The sequence below is a fragment of the Talpa europaea genome, assembly GCF_964194135.1.
Source record: "Talpa europaea genome assembly, chromosome: 3".
NCBI lineage: Eukaryota > Metazoa > Chordata > Mammalia > Eulipotyphla > Talpidae > Talpa > Talpa europaea.
Window position 1 is genome coordinate 54,298,006 of NC_140069.1, and position 24,857 is coordinate 54,322,862.

The window sequence follows — 24,857 nt, forward strand, 5'->3', positions numbered from 1 at the left end:
TTCCTTAAAAAGATAAAGATTATATTTTTTAAGCAGTTAGCCTCGTGTAAAAAACACTAACAATTCAAGTATTTCTATCACATAGCATATATGAGATAAGGGAGGGAAATGGAAGCATTCCTCAAAATGTTCTAACTCCATGGGGTATAGCAGTAATTAAATTATCCACAAAATAAAATTTCACTTCCTGGTACAAAATAAATTGGAAAAGAACACTCACCCTCTACACCCCTAAGGAAAACAGAAAAGAACATCTTTAGTTTTCACTTTCCTTCAAATTTAGTAGTGCTCATTCTTCAATTTGATGATTTGCTGGGGAAAAAAAAGAAATTATTACTTTTTTCATTAACTGAAGAATGAACACTTTTGTTACTTTACAAAATGAGAGTTGTAATAAAACAGGTACTCAAGATTAGACCCTTCTTTTGTGTTTGGGCTCATAATTCTTTCTCTGCTTTGCAAGCCTGGAATTCACATGTTATCAAGTATATCCTAATTTTTAATAAATGAATATATTACATAACCTTCTTAACAAACAGATATTAAATTGTGGTTATGTTAAATTCATTTCTTCATGCTAAAATAAACAAAACAAAACAATTGAGAGAGCACACCTCAGGATTTGTTCATTTTCACAGCATCATTTAAATCAACACTGTTCCCCTTTAAAAACATGGATAAATATACAAAACCATGGATAAATATACAAAACCATATTTCTAAATATATCTGCATACTTTGCTCTTAATAAAAACTTTAATGGGAAAGAGCACAATTAATACCATATTTAAATCTTTAACATGCAAATAATATATATTTTGGGTCTCCAAAGTAATGGAGCCAGGATCATTTTATAGTTGAAACATGTGAGAAACATTTGACACTTATAATCAAGGCTTCAGTGATGCCTGCGTGTGTTATGTTAAATACTTTCTGCATATGTGATCATTTCTACTTCTCCTTAGGCATGACACTTCTACCCATCATTCCCTCTCTACACACACACACACACACACACACACTCACACACACACACACTCTCCCTTTCTCCCTCTCTCTCTCTCTGTCTCTCTCACACACACACCACACCCAGTGTATCCCCCAAACTAAGTAAGATGTAAATTAACCAAAAGCTGTTCAATTAAATAAAAATTCAATTTGTTAAATTAATCATCATATTTATTTCAAGATATAAGACCCTATTTTTGACATCAAATCATTTCATTCCATTAAAATGATCATTGAAAGAAAAAAAAAGTTTGCTTTTTATGTCAGGAATGCTCTTTATTAGAGATTGGGGATGTTATTGATATTTTGACAAGATGTTCCTAAATAACTCCAAACCTCTGATATAAATGGGAACATTGGTTGCTTTGGGGAAATTTTTTTATAGTGAGAGGTGGCAAGGAAAGGTGATCTTTGTTACCTGAAAGATTCTTAAGTGCTCTGTGATGGGTACCCTGTTTATACACTCATTGCACATTTTCTTCATTATTGCATTTAGCAGTTCCTGTGACTTTGATTCTTGCTACAACATTTTAAGGTGAATGTACAGGCATCACATGCACAAATATCATCTCTATATGCAAAACAACAAGGTTATCTGAAACAAATATGGAATTCATAACTATGTGTCCTTTTTAAGTGACATTTGCAAATGGTCACACTGCACATTTGTGGTTTGCTCCAAATAAATGTAAGATTATAGCATTAGCTTTTTAAACCTGCAGATTCTTCTTTCCGTAAGCTTTGACTCCAGTAAATCTCAGCTATTCTTATTACAGCCCTTTCTCACATGCCCCCAAGTGAGGAATGCTTTGCAAGCTTTTTGGCAAGATGTGTTGTTAAGCTGAGCTATTTATTTGATAAACATTTTCACTGAAACTCAGTATTTTTTTATTTTTAACCTTTTGTTGTAAATAACCAGAAAATTCTAAACTATAAAAGTTAGAGTAAAAAAAAAAAAACAGAGGTAATTATTCACAAAAGTATGCGCCATAATATATTTCAAATAACAAGCTTCAATCCTTATGTCCTTTAAAGTGACTTGGCTAACATTTCCATATGATTAACTATGATATTATCTTTACAGTTTTGTTTACAAACAACTTGCAATGATGTGGGAAAATTCTAATAACATCTGTTGGAACAGAAGTGCAGAATAGCAAATTATGTAAAATTTGTACCACTTTTTTAAAAATAACAAAATCCTGGAAAAAAGACTGGAAGGAAATTTTCTAAAATATTTCTAGTAGTTGCCTATGATAGGGCAGTAGATGACTTATTTTCTTATTTTTCAGATTTTACACAATGGTTTATAAATAATAATTACAAAGATGTCTGTCTTTGATCAAAAAGAATCTGTTAACTTTTAAAGTGTCTTTTCTGGTATGTCAAGGAAGGCATGAATACTATTTTTAAAAAAAAAAAGTAAAACCTTAAAAAATTTTCTTAACAGATAGAAACAATGATTTTAGTAGAGATTAAAAAAATGTGTGCTTTTGAAACTCGGGGTAAACTACTAATTATAATGGAGATTTTATTAAACAAATACTCCCTAGAAGGAGTGTACTGATATTTAAATATTCTTGTTAATTGATAATATTATTAACAGGTACTAATTATGTTTCTTTCATATGGATTTTTTAAGTAACAATCAAAGAATTTATTGTGTTATGAATAAAATTTTCTAAATAAAGTTAATTTTAATAACATCAAAGTACTTTCATGACATATATTTTAAAAATTCTTAATTGGCCTCATGAATTCTCTCTTCTTCAAATTACATTCTATAGTCTTCTAATTTTGAGCACTACATATAGAGAAAGTAGTTTTAGAGGTCTGTATTCAATTAAGAGGACTATTTCAAGTTTTAGTATGATTAGTAACTGAATTGATATTATTTTCATTAGAAGAAATCAAAGGTTTTATATCTATTTTTTACAGAAAAATATTCATTTTATACATCAATCTCATACACACGTCTTGATGTTTTTACATAACCTAAATTGGAATTTTTAAAGCCTTAAATATTGATTATATTATTTAAAGGTATAAATAACGATGTAAGATTTTTCCCAAATTGTGTGCAGAAAAAAGATGAAATGTAGGTGGAAAAAATGTCAAGTAAAAAACTGAGCTATAGTTGGACATGTGTATTCAGCAATTTTAAAATGCTAACCTTTTAAATGTAATACTAATCATTTAATTGTAAAGAAATATTTCTTTTTCTTTGCCTAAAGGTCGTCTATAATAGAGGACAAGTTAGCAAGAGTACAGAGGCTGAGTGTGCCTTTGATCTGGGTGTCCAGCCTTTCTCAGTGCAAATCATTCTGGGGAGATGGTAGGAGTCACATCAGTGAATTGGTTGGCTTACTAAAGGTTATCAGACCCCTCTTCCCTATTCTGTGCCTCCTCCCTCCCCCGACTCTTTGTGTGTCTCTCTGTATTTCTATAGCAGTTTGACTTTGTCTTGCAGAAATTGTATTCAGGTGTAATACCAAGCCTTCATTCTGTTATTCTTTATTTGTACTTGCTTATCCTGGTTTTATTCTGAGATTCATGGCGTGTGTTTTAATCTCTGACCGCTTTTATCAAATGATTTAAATATATATATAGCACCATGTCATTTGATTTTGGATAAGCAGAATATTCTTACTCTCAGAAAAAAAGATTAGACTATCTTTTGCTATATAAATCACTTCATATAATGATTTCACTCAAGCACTAGGGCAGTAACATTCATCCTATGGATTTGCTTTTGAAATAGAATAACACTATATGCTCCAAATTAGAATAAATTCTGGAAATGTTAAACAAATACATATGGAATCTAAGAAAGGATAGAATTCTTGAGAAATATTGTTATGTCACACATATAAAATGTTATTAATAAAAACAAGAGAAAAGATTAAAATGATTCTAAATAATCTTTTACAAATTATTTAGACTGCCTGTACAATTTGAAAACTTGGCAGTAATTTTATCAAACATCTTATAAATCATTGTCAGAATACTGTTAAAGTCATTTTGAATTACACTATAACCAATTACTTTTATAATCAAATATTGCATCAATTATAAAATGCATTAATCTTTTATCCCATTTAGATAAAAATGTTAGCTATCTCCAAAAGCTGTGCTTCTTATAAGTACTTTTGTATGGTCACTTTCTGTTTACATAATTTTGCATTATTTTGCTATTAAGAGCAATTATTTTTCATAGAAGCAATACAATATTTTTAATTTCAAATCCCATATTTTTGATCAAATAAATATTTATATTTATAAAAACATTTTTAAAATGATTCTATATTTAAGCTGATGATAACTAAACATTTCTTTCCAAGTAGTTTCTTCAAGTTATAAGGCAATTTTTTTTGGAAAAGAATAAATCCTTGTGAGAAATTGTTAGGGATACTTCCATTTCTTTCCTCAGTGATTCAGACTTCTCAAGAACTTTAGTATGTATACACTAAACACGGCTTTTAAAATGATTAAAAAAATTTGTGGTAGAAAATGAATGTTTGCTATTGCATGTAAAATGAAAATATATATTTTTATATTATATGCCTTTCTTTTGGAGTAATTCCTTATCATTTAACTCCTCATTTAATAATTCCTTCTCATACTGGTACTTCAGTGTTTTTTAATAATAATAAGCCTCTTATTACCCATATGTCTATGTAGTTAAGATGAAATACAATTTGGGTGTATGCTGAATGGATTTGGTTTATAGATTTATAATTTTTGCACTATTTACAGACTGATCTGAATATTTTGATGATTTATCATGTGCTATAAACAGGTCTGTTGTCATATCATGAAGTACCTAAACAAATTTATTACCTTTAATCAGTGAAAGAAAAGCAGATATCAGGAAAGAATTACATTTATATTGATACATTATTTTTTACATCATTATATTAATGTGTAATTGTTGTCCTTAACATTTTAAATAACAAATTCTTTCACTTTCAAAAATCCATCAACATAAAAACATGTATTTTCTTTTTTAATCATGGCAGAACTATTTTCTAAAGCACTCTGTTTTAAAATTGAGCAAAATATTGACATTGAATACTAAAAGTATTCATTGGAAATAGGATTTTATTTTGAAAATTCCCTACATTTTCCTATTCTCTAATAAAACATAATTTTATTTGATGGCACAATAAAATTTGTACCATCAAATTTGATGGTACAAGGTAATCACCTTTGCCCATTTAGCCTGATCAATCTTATATTATACATCCTTAATACTTGCTTCTCTGAAACTATCCATTTCTAATGCTAACATACACACACACACACACACACTCTTATGCACATCATACTTCATACCCCTCTAAAAAATAATTCCTGGTTTTGTCTGCAAGTGACTTATAAAGCAAAAGATTCTTGTTTTTCAAAGATGTGATCAATAAGTGTCCATTTTTAGTAATAGAAGCAATCTCATTTGAGAGCAAGGCCATTTTAATGTAAGTGTATCCTAGTATAAAAAGAAGCTTGTCACATTCCTCTCAAAGAGTGAAAGATTTCAGTTTCCCCTTATGCAGACATTTGCACCTAGTATTTTCCAATTCTGTAATGCAAACATTCTCTGAGAGGTTAAATACAATGTTGGCTTTGCAATATGTATGCAGAATAACTGCATGCATTTTGCACAGTCTTCGTTGAATTTAACCCTGGGTCAACAGACATGTTTAAATGTGGACTCGAACATAAGTGGTGCCTACCAAAAGAAAGTAACAATACAAAGTTTTTATGAAATGTCACAATTGATAGAAGAGCAACATCTCCAAGAGGGATAAAAGGTGGGGAAAGATGTTCCCAAATCGGTAGACTGAAGATCTATTTCATCATTTTAATTTGGTTACTATACCAGATCACAAATAGCCAAATTGAAGTTACAGCTATCCACTAACATTTTCTTTCTACATTTTTGATATGTTCTCTCACTTTCCCAACTCTTCTATTTCCAGGCAGTTGTACCATATGAAACTGACAGCAATTGTTCTGATTCATGGTTTAGGAGGAGTAGCTGATTAATCCCATGTCAGCAGTCTTGACCCTATGTGGAAAATAGAACCTTAGACGACCCACTCAACAATATATCAGGGAGCAGAGCTGTGTGCTTGCCTTGCTCTTAAATGTAATGAAAGTTTAGAGCAATGCTGAACAGTGATTTGATGCCCCCCCCAGCCCCTCACTCCTTAATCTATGTTTCAAAAGAACATTCTGTTGTAAGGTGGGAACATAACTGGGAGAAGGTATGAACAATTAAGATTGTTTCTTGGGACAAAATCTTGTTTTCAGGTATTTCATTCTGTCTTTCATCAAATGGTTTAAAACATTTTTTTTTTCTTAAGCATAATTACTAATTAAAAAAATAGCTCTTTGTAAATGTTCTCTTAAACCTTTACATTTCAATCTTGGTATTTTTTTCTATGGAATAATGTTCTTCCACTTTTATGCAGAATCTAATCTAATTGTACTTATTATAAAATATTTGCAAATAACTCCAAATTCCAGAATCATGTATAATATGACACACTCAACTTTAAGGAAAAATGTATGTTATCTTAAAAAAAAGACAAATTTGAGAAAGCCACTTAGTTTCAGATTGCCTTTTATCACAAAATTCTGAAACTAAACATATATTTCTACTATGAATTCAGAGAAAACCTTAGAGCCCAGTATTATGTTATTATAACTTATGATAAAATAAAGGGATAAAGTGAAAAGACATCTTTCGCAGAGGGCCATGTGCAGGAAGGCACTAATGTGTGAATTTTATTTACAACTATAAAGCAGATTGAAATGCCAAAGCAACTTGAAAATCTGTCAAATAATACTAAATCTTAAACTACAGGCTGCTGTAAATGACAGTCAGAGAATACAAGTTGAATCTCAGTATTGGAAGCCATGCACAACTAGTAAAATAAAAGAAAAAAATACACAACTACCTAGCATAACTAGATAAAGCTGAAATGTGCTGAAATCTTCCCTGCAAACTGCATAATAGCACTTGCAATGGCCCCTTTCTGTCACCCACCGTAACCATCAAGCCCCGATTCTGCTACAGTCAGGTGAATGGTCACAGAGCGCTTGTGGTTGGCTGCATAGAATTCCGAAGCAAGATGTTTGGACATTTTTCTCTTGGACAATAATAAACAGTATTTTTAGTACATTTACATTTTTCCTAAATAAATTTGAAATGAATTATGCAGGGTTTTCTTATGCATCTTCCTAAAGTGAAGGTTGTATTTTGACCGAATCTTTCACTAAGAATGTGCAGCCCTTTGATCGGATAACATTTGCATTTCTGTATGGGATAGTGTTTTATGTTCCTTTCATCCATAGTGTCTACTATATGTATCATGTTGGTTTGTGCTAGTCACCATTTAAAACACTAGGTACCAACCCTTGTGAACAGGATTCATACACACACACACAGTATATATATATATATATATATATATATATATATGTAGAAGACAATAGAATAATGCAAATTCATATTCAAAATCGACAGGGCTTTTTGAATGAAGCATATTTTAGTGTATTTTAAATATTTTATGCTCAGACACAAAATGCAACATTTTGATTTTTAAATGTTGCATCTTTAGATTAGCCTTATCTTGTAAATTAAAAAAATAAATGAAAGAACAAATGAAATGCTTCTCAAGCCTTTTCTACAAACATTCTGCACATGCTGTCAAGGTGGGGAGCATTAAGACATAGTAATAAACTCTAGGTTACAGTGTGTTGCCCAAAGGGTTCTTAAACATGAGTCTCTGATTTTACAAATATGTTTCTTGTGAAGGATCAGCAAGCACACTACATTGTCTACAAAAATGGAAAGAATTGCAAGTGCATGTTTGTATGTATGTGAAATGATCTTTATCTTCATCAGTTTTTTTTTTTTTTTTTTTTTGGAAGGCAGCAATTTTTTTTTTTCCTTTGCTGCATGGAGAAATGTTCTTTTACCTTCCATCAGCAAGCTAGTAGAAAAACAGTTTTCCCTTTTCCTCTGGTTTTGATGGCATCTTTTCATAAAGAAATCGCCAAGCCCTGTCTGCTTCATTTATACCCATGTGTGGCTATTGAAACTGCCTTGATCTCAAAGGCACACAAACACCTTGTCAATAGAGTAGTAAATTAAACATCTGGTATAAAAAAATCTTCCAGTGAATTTCCTCATTAGCAGTAAACTATTTTGGGTGCTTTCAGGCTTAGAGTTTTAACATTTGGTAAAATTTTAATAAAACAGGCTTTGGGTTTATTGGGAAGTACATTGTAACAGACCTTAAGTGAAGTCATTCATTTTATCATTTTTATGAAATTCAACATAGTTTTTCTGAAAAAGAATAACAGCTTTATTTACTAGGTTTCACGTGGCACATTCTTTTCAAAATTAGTTTGCATTCTGAAGCATTGTGATAGCATTCATCACAACTAAAAGCTAAGCACAGTACAAATTACGTATCTCTCAATCAGAAAGAGTTTCCTCTCTAATGTCAAGAATTTATTATTGGAGAAGAGTCTTTTTGTGCCTTCACTAATCGAATGGTTCTTTCTGCTTTCCTCACCTACTGAGCGAGGCAGCATGGAGTATCTATGAAGAAGCTTGATGTTTCTTAGATAATATGGTTTGAAAGATGCTGTTTGCAAGCTTATTTGCTTCTGTGTTGTGTTCATAAGCAGGAGAATATAATTCATTTCTGCATATCTGCTGGACTGGACAAATCAAGGTGACAATCCGTGGTTAGCTCTGTCAGGCCCTTTGTCCTACTGCTGCTGTGAATGGAAGTACAATGGAAGCAATGTAGAATATATAACAGTCCAGCTGCCTTATTGCCGCAGCTCAGTCCCACCATTGCCGTGTGTCAGCTCATGTTTGTGCACCGGTAGCCAATCCATAAGATGACAATGCAAATTGTGTGAAAAGTCTTTCTATAACAAATCATACTGAGGGTTGAGGTACCGGAGGAAAGAAAAAGGGGAGGCTGGACACATGTCTTAGAAAAATAATGACTCGTAAAAGGTTATATTTTTGGTACAGTGATTACATTGAAATGCAGGGTCCTCATCCCAATTCTGGCATGTGTCTCAAAGACGCAGGTAGGCACTTACACTTAAATCTATCATACCATTTCTGTGTGCAAGGTTCTGCATTAATGTTACTTTTAGGGCTGTTTATATTTCATTTACGCATGCAATTAATCATCTTTACTGTGTTGATGCTACTGGCGTCAGCAGTGTGACTTAATTAAATTTGAAATTATAGTACAGTAAATATAGGCTTCCAACTAGCCAGTCCAAATTAAATGCTGTGGTCTATTTCTTACCCATGGTGTTTTCCAATTTAAGTGTTCATTTGAAAGGTTACATTTCAGACTGAAATCTGGTTTCTTTTTTTAAAACTTAACTGTTGCTAAACTAGAAGAGCTCTTTTGCAATGAGTACTTCATTTCTAACTATTCTCTCTAGTCTTACTATTTAAATACAACATAATCCGTATTTATTATGTTACCTTTAGTATTTATCTGATTAGATACTACAAGTTCTTTAAGGAAATTTTTTAACCCCCTTAATATATTTCCCTCTGATACATCAGCCCTGAGCTGTTTTAGAAAGGTCTCACCTCCATTTTGTTTCAGGCTGGTAATCAAGCAATTAGCCCACAAAATGGAGGTTCTCCGCTCTGCTCTATTATTGGCTCTCAGATAGGTGGTTTTACCTGTTCGAAAGCTCAGGCAGAACTGATTTACTGTTGATCTTGTTAAATTGGCCTCTGAAGAATGTTCTTATGATGCCAAATAAATGACTTCTGCTTAGAAGAAACCTGAGGAACGGGAGACCTTTATGGTGTTATCTAGAGAATTATCCCACGTGCGAGACCAGCACATCCTTCTCTTACTTGATAGAATGAACATTTAAACTTTACACTGTGTTTTGTTTCTTTTTAATTGCATTGGTAAAATACTGCCAAGTTCTAAATGATTACTGACATGATTTCTTCAGATGTTTGTATATTATGTATTACAATCTTTTTCAAATAGTTCATAACATGTCTAGCAAGGTATCTGACCAGAAATTCGGTCACACTCCTCTCATATATACAATACAGGGGTTGAATGCTAGGAAATTTGTCATCCGTAAAGTGCAGCACAGGACTTGTGTGTAAAAAGCACAAGCTCCGTTTTTTTTTTTTTTAATGCAGTGCTGCCTTGTAGGCACTTTTTGAAATTGCATATTTATCAGCTCATGAATTATTCATGAGATTGGAAAGAGGGTGGGGGGAGTGCAGAGAGGATGAGGAAGAAGTACACACACAAAAATGTTTGCTTGAAATACTTGGGATAGGAGATGATTTTAATGTGAATGCGAACAATTTTGCTCAAGGATAGCTGTATTCTGAATTTTTTTTCCCTGTATGTCATGTCATATTTAGCTTCAGCGTTGTATCTTTGGTATTTAAAAATTGTTGTGCTGTGTTTTCTACTTGTTTCTTGAGGAAATTAGGAAGAGTGCAGTTTGTTCAAAATTGGTGAAATGGGGGATAAAAAGAATAGAGCATATCAAAAGTTCTAAAATGTGGAGTATTTAATAAATCCTAATCTTTTATCTGTCAGTGCCTATTGTTATCAAGAAAGAGCTGACAGATTGAGGATTAATGAAATGTTTCATAAATTAGAAATGAAACTATCAGCAGAATGTCCAAAGTAGGTCTCAAACATTGCTGCAGCAAGAGTCTTGGACTTGTGGAATAGTCCATTCTTAAACACAACCCCTCTTCAATCTCATTGGGCAAAATTAAAGCCCCCATATCCACTAGCTGTGAACATATATTCAGCTTCTTTTATTAAAGAAATCAGTGTTTTTAGCATGTTGATATTGTTCATTTATAGATTTTCAAAACAAGTTGAAAACAAAAGAAACAAAGAAAGCATCTCACAAATGACTTTAAAATCAAGAAGCTCAATGTTAGGCATTTCATTGAGTAAACATTTTAGCAGGTAGACTAACACCAAATATAATGAGGGATTGCAAATTTTCTTTTCCAGGTTGCTTTTTTTGGGGTAATTACGTGTGTGGTGTGGGAAGGCCACCCTATGGGCCAAGAAAAAGTAGACATATTTAGGACCATGCTGCAACTTCCTATTCTATTCCAGGATATAAAATGACAATGAGTCATTTAATTCCCAAATTGACTCCCAATGTTAAAGGAAGATGAATGGTATAATGATAAATTATGAAAATGATATTTTCTTATTCTCAATCCCCACAGCATTTCCTAAATAAAGTATGCAACTCAGGAAACACGTTAGCTTAAAACAAATCAGAGGGACATGAGATGTGTTGAGCCTTGAAAATATGCTATGCTAAAGGAAAAATAATTTGTTGTTTTACATGATCAGTCTCCATTTTAGTTTCAGAAAATCCTGATTTAGGGATTAGCAGGTTAAAGTTGAAACAAGAGCTTCCTTTTACTGTTCTGTTCATTTAGATTTATGAACTTTCCTGCATGGTTGTGCTGAACTCACCTGAAGTATCTTTCTATCGGCCAGAGATATATAATTTAAAAGTGGGCTAGTAGAGTGTATAAAAATGTTTAGCCTAATCACTCCCTAATGACAGCGACTTATGTCCTTAGTGCAGTCGATTTGTTTCCTGGGTTTTAAAAGTAGATTATTTCCATGGTGCAGGCTTAGTGTAAGCTGTTGAGAAACCACAAGCACTGCACTTCAGCCTGAGTTTGTGGACGTTCGCCAAGGGTAATCTGATTAAAAGGGCATTTTTTACAACATTGCGCTGCTTTGAAAATTCTGTGCAGCCTGATAGAATGAAGACCAAAACACATTGCTTTTTGAAGACTGACTAGTTTTCTGGAGCAAATTAAAAACCTGATGATTCTTTTCAATCTAAGCACAATGGATAAACAAAATGTCTTCAGTAACATATCTTACCTACCACAAGTAATTTTCTGATCTGTGTAATACACCTGTTTAGTGTGTTTTGCTTTTTCAGCATAGGTGCACTCTTTCTGGTTCCATGGACAAGCATAAAAGCAATGTTTCCAGTTCTGGTTTTGTTATTCTATGACCTGCATTGCTATCTGTGCTGAGAACCAGGAGCAGTGATGGTTACCTGAGAAGTTTAGCAGCTGGAAGTTGTTAAAAGGTAATTATCATATCTCAAATCTTGGGTGTCTTTTAAAAGATGGAATATAATACTAATTAAATATGTCATGTTTGCACACATCAGAACGCAGGCAAAAGAACCTTTCTTGCATCATTATTTTATTGAAGTCCTTTCAAATTCTTCTATAGGATCTAAGTAGGCAAGTAAAGATAGATAACTAAGTCTGTTCCCATTTGCCTAACATCTCTAGAGTATGATGAAATCATGTGAGGCTCTACCCATTAAAATAGCATAAGGATGCTGGCACCCAGGTGTTTGCACGCACTGCCCACAGATGAACATTTGGTTTGTATTGCTTCTTCAAACTCACTTCATTATTGGGTCCTTTGGCATCTTGTCTTTGTTGGCGGAGGCTTAAATAGTTTTCTGCCCTCCCCACCACCAAAACTTTTCAAAATAATTAAACATTATAATGCTATGAATACCATGACACGGCTCTGAAGAAAACTGAAATACAGCTTAATTACATGTACCATTGGTTCAACAAATGTGCCAAGCATTCCGTTAGTGCTATATTTGAATCAATCCCTGCCTACAAGCTGATCATACTCTACTCAGGGAGATATAGTACAATAAAAATTGCTAAGCATTATGTTTTAATTTAGAAACCAATTGCTAAGGGACTGTAGAGGAGAAAATAGTATTACTTCTTGTAACAAATTGGTATTGGTGAAATGTAATTTAAATATAGATTGTAATTTAAATATACATATATTTGTAATTTAAACATATGCACATACTTCCCAAGGTGGAGTGTTCTAAAATCCCCAAGATGACTGTTACAGTAATATCTAATGTCAGTGAAAGGACATAGGTAATTTCATGTATATAGTTCATAGCACTGAGATTTAATTATTGTATTGTCTGGCAAAATCGTGCCTATGTTTTAGTGGTATCCTAAAACATGTTGAATTTATCTACATTGTGTGTTTCTAAATTCTTTGTCTTCATTTTCATGGAAATAAGTTCCTGAGCATGTTGTTCTCAGTAAATATATAAAAAAAAAGATGGTATTTCTTAAAATATACTTTCTAACTTTTGGTATTGTGGAGAGAATGTGCTGAAAACAACTCGAGTCAAAATAGAAAGCCAGAAACACTGCAAATTGAATTAGGCCTTCCTCCACGGCAGGCATCTATAGCATTTCTTTGTTAGAGATGACAGTTTTTCTTCTGAGACATCTTTAACTTCCCAGGAACACTGGTATAGAATGGTTCAGAATGTGCAATGTGGTGAAGATGGGTCAATGGCAAAATCTGGTGTTTCCAAAGAAACTCTGCAAATCATTAGGTCATGTTTCAAGAAAGCAGTGCTGTCACTTCCAAGTAAAATTCCCATCTGTGCCAATGGGATTGTCCTTATGGATTCAGAGAGCATTTTATGGTCTTTTTCCCCCCTGCAGAATAGAAGGGTAATTTGACTCAGGCACATTAATATGAATGGCTTGGAGTTATATGATTGAAGATTTTTTTTTTTTAATATGAGCACCAACGTCAGCGTGAGGGTAGACACTGCTCCAGGGGACCAATGAGCCAAAGGCCAGGGAGACAAAGAGGAAGGCTTTTACTCTGGAGAGGTATAGGTAAGAGTGAAGAGGTGCTTTTCTGCTTTCTCTGTATTTGGCATATTATTTTAGAAGCAGTACTTTGAAAACCTTCCAGGGAAAATTAGCCACGAGAGCCCATAACTCTACGTATCTGTTTGTATCATCCTTTTGTAACACTAGTAATGTTTGTTAACCAGTTTTACGCTTTGGAGTTCAATGGTAGATTTTTTTTAAATTGAAGTTTGGGATATCGCTTTAAGATTTTGAATTTTGTGTCATTTCAAATGCAATGTACATGGCAGGGCAATGCCCTGCTGTTCTAGGAAAGTGTAGGGGCCCACTATTAAAAAACCTTGATAATCAAGGCCACCTGTGATCTTGGACTGCTTTCTGGAGCACAAAGACACTGAGGAAAGCTGTTCTCCGAACCAAAGCAAAATTTCTGTGATCCACAAGACACTTCAGCCTCTTCCCACTAGGAAAAAAAAAAAAAGAAAGAAAGAAAATCTTGCTACAGTAGGATCAGCTGCTCTCTGTTCCAGTCTTTAAAAAAAAAAAAAAAAAGAAAACCACCAACCTGAGGTGGTTGCTATTTAACACAAAGCCCTGTGACCTTAGTACCATAGCTGCTTTGAAACACCGAGCTATTTAATGATGCAAATTACAAACAGAGGGAAAACATCAGAAGAGTCTGTCTGGAAATTAGCTTGTTGGACTGAAAATTAGCTAGCTTAATCGAACTTGCAGGACTCAGATTTTCTCTGCAGAAGCCTGGCTTGGAGTGTTGGTCCTTTTACATGATGTCACTACTTTGTGGAACCTTTGGAATTGTTGAAAACTAGAGACAGGCTAATGTACTCTATATATTGTTGAAATGACCAAAATGATATCTTGAATTTTAAGTAATGGTCTTAAGTTTTCCATAGAAGCAGTATATTCAATAATCTAGAAAAAATAAATTCTGACTCTATTTAACAGATCCAAGCAGTTCCTAAAATGCTGAGTCAAATTATTCTTTCATCCTCAAGAATGAGAATGAATCATATATGTGTTGATACATAATTACATTTTTCTTTTTTTTGAGCACATTGCATGGTAACAACATGACCCAATTCATGCAGAGAGAATCCTTGTAAACATTGAATCTAGTCAAAGACTTCAAAGACATGCTTAAAAACATAGGACTGTGTTTGAGGTTTATGAATAATTCCGAAGGTCAAAAAACTGTACTGTGCAGAGAGAACAGCATCAGATCACAAAGATCTATATTAAAACATCAGTTCTTGAATTAAGGGAAAGACTCAACAACTTTAAAGCCATTTTATTATTATTATCATTTTCTAAGAGCTATGAACAGGACTGTGGAATGACTTCTCACTTTTGGAAATATGTGTGTTTTCTTTTTTATTTTGATAGAAGAAACGATTATGTTTATTTTTATTTGTAATATCAAAGGGGTAAAAGTCCTAAACCATTTGCCAAGTAGATCTTCTATTTTATGTGCAGTCTAACACTCACAGATCTCTGTCCAATAAAGAAAAGTAACATAAATGATGACAAAGCACTACAGCATATCCCGTAATTAAAAAAAAATAATTTGTAAGTTGTAAGGGTGTAACTAATTATAAAATAGTACAATATCTTAAAAAAATAAAGTTTATTTTTGACTATCAGGCCATTAGTGGTTACTAGAAAGGAAGGGAGAAAAGGGAGAGGTAAATCAGGACAAAGGGGACAACGTGGTTGAAGGATAGAACTGCATGTTAAGCAGTGAATGAAATGTAGAACATACACATGTTGATTTTCAATGATGCACATCTGAAACACATATAATGGTATAAGGCAATGTTACTTCAAAAAATATAAATATAAAACTAAGAATGCAAAAAAGTTTAATTTGGGAAATGTCATGGCTCAGAATTTAGCTAGATGCAAAATAACAGCATGGAAACAGTTGAAATTTATGGCTACTATTTGAATATCATAATAAAATAATATTGATGACTTTAGGCAGAATTCATCAAAAGGAAATGATAAGAAATATTTTTATCATTTTTCTCTTTTAAAAATGTAAAATATGTCATTATTTGTTATTTATAGACTTTAAATTTTAATGAAGATCCTTGGTAATAGTTTCTGAATTTCTTCTGAGACTACTGCCAGTACATAAATATGTCAAACTTTGTTATTAGGTACATATTATAATATCTAACTTTTTACAGACGGGTAACATAATATCTTTGTAACTGTTTTGAAACAACTTAGGTTATATGGAAGCTTGGTCTCTGTTATTTTTTTTTAATTTAAATGTTTTCCATTGATGAAATAACCTGTGGGCTGTCTCAGAATGCCAGCATCTATAGCACCTGGTAGTGAATTTATTTAACTGTGATATTCTAGTCCATCATAGCAAAAATCATGGCATATCTACTTGTAGCATGTTTTACAAACTAAACAATAGATTTCACTGGTTAGTATGTTATGTATTGACTGAAATCAATTAGCTATCATTACATGCTTATAAAATCATGTTTCACAAATTAATGTAAAAATCTCCTTATTTACAAAAAAATGTTGCTATGAACATCTGCAGTCTGTTTAAAGAGAACTTAATATTTTGAGTTATTTATTTACCTTGGTGTCTTTAAAGTAGTAGACAGATAAGAGAGCAGTGGTTCTTAAAGAAAAAAGATTGTGAAGCTGTTAATATTAAGTCTCTGAAATTCTTTGATGCACGCAATTTGTTGATTGTATACTTCAGTGGTTTCTGTTTCATTCTCTATAACTATGCAAAAAAAGTTATTTAAACAAGATAAATCTTTATGTCATTGAAAATACATTCAGGAGAAATAAAGTATTTTCGCTTTCATTACCATTCAGGATCAGTTTTTGTAGTGCTACTCAAAGTGGGTGCTTGGGTCTAAAGAACTTTCATTTTACTGTTTGAGCAATTTTGTGACAATTACCCAAGATCCCCTTTCTTTCATCTCTAAGATCCCTTTGCCTTCCTTCCTGCCTAACCTTTGCTTTATCGCCCCAATTTTTTTGAGTAGGTGACTACATTATCATCTAACTTTGTTTACATGAATTGCCTCATCAAACTCTTCTGATACATCACCCCTAATTTTTATCAGCCCTGGGATTCCCTAGGTTGATAACATAGTGATCATCCCAAGAGAGGAGGGCTGAAATGCAGAGTCATTATCTTTATTTTATGAGCTGTGATTCATACTGTGAAATTCACATTGGTTAATATATTTTTGTTATTCTAATTTGGTTGGCCTTGGTCCTTCTTCCTCATTTGGTGAGTGAATTCCCTCATGACTTAAAAGCATCAGATATGTAAGTTTTGTTTATTGAATAAGCTATTGCTGAAACCTAATGTGTTTACACAAAAATATGATTTAAAGTGTATATGTGTGTACATATATATATACACATGATATATATATATATGAATATACGCTGTAAAATATAGCAGGTATAATACATATTAGAATATAGTTTGATACCAGTTTAGGTGGAAAATACATTTACTTAATCCATATTATTTAAAAAAGGCCTTTTTGCATTAAAATTGCAAATGGTTTATAGGCAGAGTATGCATTTTGCAATGGGGAAAAAAAATATTTCCTGAAAAGACCACAATTGTGTTTAGCTTTTAGCTCTCACATTGATAGATTCTGAGTGAATCATACCCAGAAGGTGGGAGAGGGTGGGGTGTGGGTCAGGACACCCTTTCAGTCCTCTCCTCTGTGCTGAGCAGCTGGCTTCTCTAAGTAGGCATGTGAAGTGGATGGACAGAAAAGGCACCTCTGCCTAAGAACACATCCATCCCAAGCGCAGGCGGTGGACAGCTCCTCCGTGGAGAAATAGCTGAAGACTTCACAGTTCCCCTTCTCCACCCCCACTTTCGTCCCCTGGCTACATTCATAGCAATCTGAGCTCTGAACGAGAACTGCCTTGTCTGACATTCTTGCAGCAGAGCCCAAGGGGAGAAACAATATCGGGTGAACGTGCAGAAGGGGAGGGCACAGGGAAATGGGAGGGAGAGGTGGGGTGGCAGGGAGACACAGGAGAGACTTGGGGCCGGATGAGGCTTATCACTTCCCACTAGATCTCCCTGGCTCTCAGGGAAGAATAGAAGGGTCTATTAATAAAAACAAATCCTGTTTAAACACAGTGCCTTCCTCAACCCGTTAGGGCTATGGACTTGAGACGATCACCTCCTCAGGTGGATTTCACAGACCAGGAGCCCACATTTTTTTTTTAATCCTTATGGAATTTTTTTTTTTTCTAGAAAGCTTCCACATGTTTACTTTTTTCTACCACCACCAACAGGTCATTTGTGTTTCTGCCATACTATGGTCATTAGATCAGAGCAAATATTATTAACAAGAATAGGAATTTGGAATTACTTTACCTGCATGTAAAATTAATGCTTTCCTTTCTGCAGGAACAATGAAAGCTTGAGGAGTTTATATAAAAAGTGCTACAGAATTGTAAAACTAAGCATCACTGACATCAGCATCCTCTTTATTTTAAAAGCACACATTTAAGGAGTAATTAGCGAAGAAAATACTGCATATTCAAAGATAAGTAGATGACCCTTTTGTCAAAAAAGTTCTGTATATTCCAAACTTCTAACTTTTCATTATGTGATTTCCAAGTAATATCTTTCACTTAGCATTTTCTTATTTTCTCAGCACAGGCATCACTCAGACTTATTCAGTGGCAGTGGATGCATTGAGTGTACACTTACACCCTTCATAAATAGATCTGATGGGAGGCAGCCAGCCAGAGAGAACTTCAAGGATTTGGCAAAGACAAGGACATATCTTAACCTATCCTAGAGTCTCATTTTGAACATGTAAAATTTCAGTCACTTAAAAAAATAAATTTAATTATGTGTAGTTCAGTACTTTCTTCACAGTACTGGTACTAGAAATAGTTTAAGAACAAACTGTTCTAGGTTTTATTTTTACTGGATCTGTAGGTAAGACTGCCAAAACTGTCACTTAAAAAATGTTGTTTGCAACCAGATTTTAAAGTCCTCATTTCTGGTTCAGAACTTTGAAAATAGCAGCCAAATGTTTGGATACTTGTTCAGTTGTACAGATAAAAATTCCAGGATAATGCAAAGCATTCTCATCTCTAAATGGGGATTAATAATAATAATACACAGAGGATGGGATGAGGAAAGGCAGGAAGGAAGGTGAAAAGGCTAGATAATGAGAAAACTGAAGCACTGTGCTTTGACCTACTCTGGGTACTGTTCCTTCCTACCAGACTATATTTGTAAAGACAAAGTCAACTTCTTCACAGAGTGACATGATTATTCCTTCATGACACCTTCCAATTCCACAAAGAAAAACCTTCCAGGGTTGCCTTGATCTCTCCTGCGCTGCAGACTTGAGTCAGGACCTCCTGGATTGGACTGTGGGATGCATTATGGCAGGTTCCAACATTCATGTGACTTCCATCATTCGAGGAGCAAAAGATTTCTATTATAAACTTGGTTTTGTAACTGCCATTCCCAAATTACTCAGTCATGGGCACTAGTTCTACCTTCCGCCTGTTCTCGCCTCCCTCCCTCTCCAAACAAAAGGAACAGGACTCTGAACATTTTTTTGTTGTTCTCTGGGTTGCTCTGGTTGAGCAAAGATCATCATGCGCTGATTTAGTGTTTTCAAATAAGTGTGCCCTCTGCCGCAGCACTCTATTGAGAGACAACACAGCCCAAGCGGGAGAGTTCAGCATGGCCACTAATAAAACACAAGCGCGGCTTTGTCAGGCCACGAGTGATTACTTGAACAAGTGCCAACGAAGAAACCAAACATTAGAGCTCAGTGCTTCAGACCCTCAAGACAAAAGGCCAATTGACTTTCCTCATTAGTTTTTGTGCCAAACATGTAAACACAGTTTCCTCTCTATCTTTGATGCTCAAAACATGCCAGCTTGTTAACATCTTGGGTGGTACTGTGGTTTATGAGGCTATAAAACTATTACCGTGGGTTGGGTATTTTTTTTTTTCTCATTGGAAAAAATTGGCTTATCCTATTTAATTTTTTCTAATGAAAGGAGAGTCTTGGGGCTCATTTCACTTTTCACTAGTCTCATTGATTCAAATATAATTCAGAAATATTTTTGAAAACGAAGGAAGGAAGTGAGGAAGGATAAAAGGAAGGAAGAAAAGGGTCTCAGAGAGACTTGATCCTTACTGATTCCTGCTGATTGTGCCGGGTAAAAAGTCAGTTAGAAATATTTGTTTAGAACAAAACCTCTCAATGTGTAATTGTGAGAATAAGAGTAAGGAATTCTCAGGAACTTTGGGGTGAGTGATGTATCCTCTCCTCATGGATGTTCTCTTAGAGACTTAGATCAGTGTCTTAGAGGTCTCATTTAGTAGCAAGTTTTATTTCTTCTTTCTTCCTATTTGTTTTAGGAAGAAAGCCATTCTTTATACCTGGGCTTGCCAGTACTGTATACCCCCCTTCTTTTCACTCCTGACTTCTCAGGCCAGATGAATTAGGTGTGTACACGTATGTTGTCATTTGTGTGGATATAGAGAAAAAATGTTTTTCCAAAAATGTCTCCATAACTAGGCACTGGGTTAGTGTCAAGCAGTTATAATTGTGAATCTTGGCTCCAGGAGTCAGCTGGATCAACTCCTTCAATGTGAAATTTTGTTCGCCTGTTACATTGGCCAACACTGAAATGTGATTACAAGTATATTTTCGAGGTGATACACATTATTATAGACTTTGGGGGTGGCCACTTAATCATATCTATTAATATTAAAATGCATATATCCTTTGCTTTAGGAACTCCACTTCTAGAAATTTATTATACAATTATACAGATATAGGCGTACAAATGTATATAAGCTGATTTATTCACATAAAGCTGTAACTGCATAAATAGTGGCATTGTTTGTAATAACAGAATATCAGAGGGGAAAGCCCTAAATGTTCCTCACTAGGGGACTGGTTAGATAAACTATGGTATATCCATGCAATGGAAAACTACTTATCTGTTAAAAATTATGCTGCTATTCTGCATGCATTTTAATAGTACTCACCAATTTACACATTTAAATGAAAATCAAGGTGTCTAGCAATGTGCCTGATATACTAACATTTCTGTATTATAGGAAACACATATATGCATTTATGTGAAAGTTATTCATAGATTACTCTTGGAAATTTGTATGCATAAAAGAAATTGCTCCAGAAAAGGGAAAATTGAACTTCTAGAAGTAAATCATAAAGGGAGACATTTTACCATATAACTTTTCATCATCTTTGAATTTCTTATCAGTAAATTATATTGTCTACTAAATTAAAATACATAGTTTTAAAGCTTGTCTTAGAGGAACTACATAAATTCACTAATAGCTCTTCACAGCATTTTAAATGGTTTGATTTTACTGAATAGTTTAATTGTTGATTATTGAACCATTTTAGAATGACTCACATTATTAAAACCTAAAGTTATGTTGTTCCTTAATAAACATTGGCTATTGTAGACTCTATTAGAAGGGGACTGAATTTTGTAAATTTGGTCATGCAAATTTGTAAATTTGGGCCAACAAGAAAAATGGTAAACAGGGATCTCATATCATGATGCCACAGCAAAATGAACACCTACACAGTCTGAAGACAATGGGCCCCTGAATGACTTAGATAGCAGGTAAATGGAAAAGGGATGGAGGGAGACTCAAATGGATGGAGGGAGCATAAATGAGCCCGGTGATGTCAAAATAAATTCAAAGACAATTTGATATGGTACTGGTCTTGGTTACAAAACATTAATAAATGTTTAAATGTTCTGTGAGGTGAAAGGGTTTCAAGAGCTTTGCAGCAAGCTTAGCACTAAGAAGGTACATTAGGTCTTTTGAGCCGCTAGGGTACCATTTAGAGGAGTGTGCTATCATTGCAGCCAATGGCCTAGAAATAGATGATTTCAAAGTAATGAAACCCCAGTGTCCTAAAAGAGTTAATGTGCCTCCTAAGTGACTAATTTACCATTAGGGAGTTATTTAGCCTCTGGGGAAGATAGAATTTGTTCCCACAAAGGCAGAATAGTTTAGTAGATTGAGATATAGAACACAGTGGAGGTGTGTTCTATTTTGACTCTTGTAGATTTGTTCAGCTACCTTGGTTAGCCACTTAACAGTTCTTTGTTCCAGCACACCTGTGAAATAGGGACAAATCAGTCTACCCACATCCCAAGTATAATATATACATTGCTAAAATAGCACATCCAAAGGACTTAGAGGAATGTATTGTTTTAATATGGGGTTGGCAACCTGTTATCGAGTCATGTACTGAATGACCAGATCTTAGTTCACAAGTGTTATTAACTAACAAGTTGACCTTGGATTTTTTTTTTTAAAGATTTATTTATTTATTTATACAAGCACTGGGTACAGTCAGAAGCGTGGGAGGATGAGAGAACTCACCAGAGGCAGAGCAGGGAACAGAACAGGCAGACTGATGAAATACACTGCTGAGGGGAGCAGTGGGCACGTCAGGAGAGGTCTGCGCGCCATGTGGGACCCTCGCCAGTGACCGGGATTGAACTGGCGCTGCAGAGGCTGCGGGCAGCTTCGCAGCCCAGCACTCAACTGCTGTGCCACCAGGGGAGGCCCTGGATTTGTTTTTTATCTTCTCTGTACTTAAGAGTTCTTACTCTTAAAATAAGAAGATCAGACTTGATGACCTCTGACTCCCATTACAATTCTAACATTCCTGAATTTTAACCTGAATCAAATGGAAAAGCTTATAATATGTGAAATATATATTTTTACTTTTACCTTTTTCCAAACTCCTCTATTGTTAGTTGAGCAATATCAAACACTAAGAATGTACAATTTAGGGGCTTCCCTGATGGTGCAAGGGGTTAGTACACAACTTATGAAGCTGTCCGCAGTCACTGCAGCATGAGTTCGATTCCTGGCCAGGGAGGTTAGCCACAAGGCACAGCAAACCTCTCTTGACTCGCCTGTTGTTCCTCTTAGCGGTGTATTTCAGTCAATCTGCCTGTTCTGTTCCCTGCTCTGTCTCTGGTGAGTCCTCTCACCCCCCGCACCTCTGGCCTGTACCCCAGTTGTTGTACGCATAAATAAATCTTAAAACAATGTACAATTTAGAGAATGTTTCTTGGCCAGAGGAGATAGATATGAATGAAAGGGATATGGTACCTGCTGGTTATCAATTTGCTTACCTTTTGAGAGATGCCAAATATACTCATTAAAAAAGGCAGAAGAGAACATATTCAATAGCACAAATAATATGAATAATTTATACATAGCCACATAAAATAATATACAAAAATCAGATGCATTTAAACCAAGAAGTCTTCCTGGAGGAGGAAAATAGAATATTTGGGTTAGTAAAGGAAAGAAGGTATTATGTGGTGGAATAATTACTTTGCAAAGTTAAGTATTTAAGTAGAACAAGTAACATATACAGAATTGCAATATAATAGGAAAGACTTTGCACAAAATGATTAATAAGTTATGAGAATATATCCAAAGGAAATAAAAATATATGTCAAAGAGCTATCTGAAATTCATGTTTTTAGCAGCATTGTTTAAAACAGCCAAGATATGCAAGCAACCTATATATCCTTTGACAGATGACTGGATAGTGAAATTTTTTTTAAGATTTTATTTATTTATGCACACAAGAGCTGGGGTACAGGCCAGAGGCACGGTGGCGGGGGTGGGGTGAGAGAATTTACCAGAGACAGAGTGGGGAACAGAACAGGCACATTGACCGAAGTACACTGCTGAGGGGAGCAGCAGGTGAATCAGGAGAGGTCTGCTGCGCCATGTGTGTTGCTCCCTGGCTGTCTGGGGATTCAGCTCGTGCTGCAGAGGCTGCTAATTGCTTCATAGTGTGGTGCTTAACCCCTTGTGCCACCAGGGAGGCCCCATGGATAATGAAATTTTGGGGTGTGTGTGTGTGTGTGTGTGCGCATGCTGCTCATGTGAGACAGTGAATTATTCAGTCATCAAAAAGAAGGAATTTCTTCCATTTTGCCACAACATGGATGGATTTTGAGGACATTCTGCTGAGTGAAAGAAATCAGACAGAAAAAGCATACTATATGATCTTACTTATATATGGAATCCAACAAACAACAACCCCCCCAAATCATTGAAAAAGAGCCAAAGCTGTCATTAACTGAGGTATGAGTTAGAGGTGGGGTAATAGTTGAAGGTGGCCAAAAGGTACAAACTACCAGTTATAAAATAAATAAGTGACATAATGTATGACAGAATGACTATAGTTAATTCCATCATATAGTACATTTGAAAGTTTATAATAGAGTAGATCCTAAGAGTTCTCATTACAAGGGAAACAACTCTTTTTTCTGTGTTATATATGTAAGAGATGATAAGGTTTAACTAAACTTATTAGGGTAATTATTTCAAAACACATGAAATTCAAGCATTATACTGTATACCTAAACTTAAACATTCCTATATATCAATTATATCTCAGTAATAGTGGGAAAGAAAAAGAGTTGGATGTTTGATTGACAGGCACAAATAATACTACTGAATTGTTTTGGAGATTCCAGAATCCACAAGTGGCATTGCTGTTAGTGATGTGATCTTCCAAAATAGTGATCAACTGTTGGCAAAGTTAGAAACTAAATGAAAGGTGCTGTGTTCCCTTGTGTAAAAATACATATTGGTTTTATAGAGGTAAAAGTTTTATAGAGGTAAAGTTTATTCATGAAAAAGTTTAACAATGGTTTCAGAGAGGAATTTTTATATGAAAATAAAAAGTTTAAGGTTCATAAATGTTTTGGAACAAAATCATGACACAATAAAAGCACAGTTCAAGAGAAAATTATTCCATCAAAATGAAGTTGTCAAGGTTGAAAGCAAATCCAGGTAGACCACCAAACAAATGCACATTGAACATTACATTTAATAATATTTAATGTCATGTTCTTTTTTCTTCTGCCTGACTAGAATATAAACATCTGAGAAGCATATTATATGCAAGAAAAAGGAGAAACATTGCTTTAAATATTCTGCAATTTTATAGATTCTACAATCTAATCAATCACTAAATAAGTT